Below are 1,544 nucleotides of genomic sequence, written 5' to 3'. Positions count from 1 at the left end.
GAGCAAAAATCTGATTCAGGCTGAAAAAGGACTGCTAATGCTGTTGGATTCTGACCTCCCTGCACTCAAATTGGATTTTCTGGAGCTACAGAACTCGAAATGGCATGCTTCCAATTGCATTGGAAAGTAGACATCCAGGGCTTTCCAGCAATATATAATAGTCCATACTTTGCACAAGGATAGACGACGTAAACTGGCGTTCAACGCCAGTTCTCTGCCCAATTCTGGCGTCCAGCGCCAGAAAAGGATCAAAAACTGGAGTTGAACGCCCAAACTGGCATAAAAACTGGCGTTCAACTCCACAAATGGCCTCTGCACGTGACTCACTCAAATCTCAGCCCCAGCACACACCAAGTGGGCCCCAGCACACCAAGTGGGCCCCAGAAGTGGATCTCTGCATCATCCATCATAGTCCACTCATATTTTGTAACCCTAGGCTACTGGTTTAGTATTTAAACAACTTTTAGAGACTTATTTTGTATCTCATGACATTTCAGATCTAAACTTTGTATTCTCTGACGGCATGAGTCTCTAAACCCCATTGTTGGGGGTGAGGAGCTCTGCTGTGTCTCGATGAATTAATGCAAGTATTTCTGTTTTCCATTCAAATACGCTTGTTCCTATCTAAGATGTTCATTCGCGCTTAACTGTGATGGAGGTGATGAGCTGTGACACTCATCACCTTCCTCAAATCATGAACGTGTGCCTGACAACCACCTCCGTTCTATATACGATTGAATGAGTATCTCTTAGATTCCTTAATCAGAATCTTCGTGGTATAAGCTAGAACTGATGGCAGCATTCATGAGAATCCGGAAAGTCTAAACCTTGTCTGTGGTATTCCGAGTAGGATTCAAGGATTGAATGACTGTGACGAGCTTCAAACTCCTGAGGGCTGGGCGTTAGTGACAAACGCAAAAGGATAGTAAATCCTATTCCAACCGGATCGAGAACCAACCGGTGATTAGCCGTGCTGTGACAGAGCGCGTGAGCGTAGTTTTCACTGGAAGGATGGAAGGTAGCCATTGACAACGGTGATCCACCAACACACAGCTTGCCATAGGGGGACGTGCGTGCGTGAACAAGAAGACAGAGGAAAGCAGAGATTCAGAAGACAAAGCATCTCCAAAACTCCAACATATTCTCCATTACTGCACAACAAGTAACTTTTAATTTATGCTCTACTGGTTACTCACAATTCAATTGATAAACATAATTGACTTCCTGACTAAGATTTACAAGATAACCATAGATTGCTTCAAACCAACAATCTCCGTGGGATTCGACCCTTACTCACGTAAGGTATTACTTGGACGACCCAGTGCACTTGCTGGTTAGTGGTACGAGTTGTGAAAAGTGTGATTCGCAATTTCTGCTACCAAGTTTTTGGCGCCGTTGCCGGGGATTGTTCGTATTTGAACAACTGACGGATTATTTTGTTGCTTAGATTAGGAAAAATCTTTCTTTTTTGGTTTAGAGTCTTTTATTAATTACCCCTTGTTAAAATACTTTAAACTTGTAGCTCAGTTATTTAGAACGTGGTG

This window comes from Arachis hypogaea, chromosome 17, assembly GCF_003086295.3.
Source record: "Arachis hypogaea cultivar Tifrunner chromosome 17, arahy.Tifrunner.gnm2.J5K5, whole genome shotgun sequence".
In the NCBI taxonomy this organism is placed as follows: domain Eukaryota; kingdom Viridiplantae; phylum Streptophyta; class Magnoliopsida; order Fabales; family Fabaceae; genus Arachis; species Arachis hypogaea.
The sequence above is the reverse complement of the archived record's forward strand: the minus strand, read 5'-3'. Positions refer to the sequence as shown.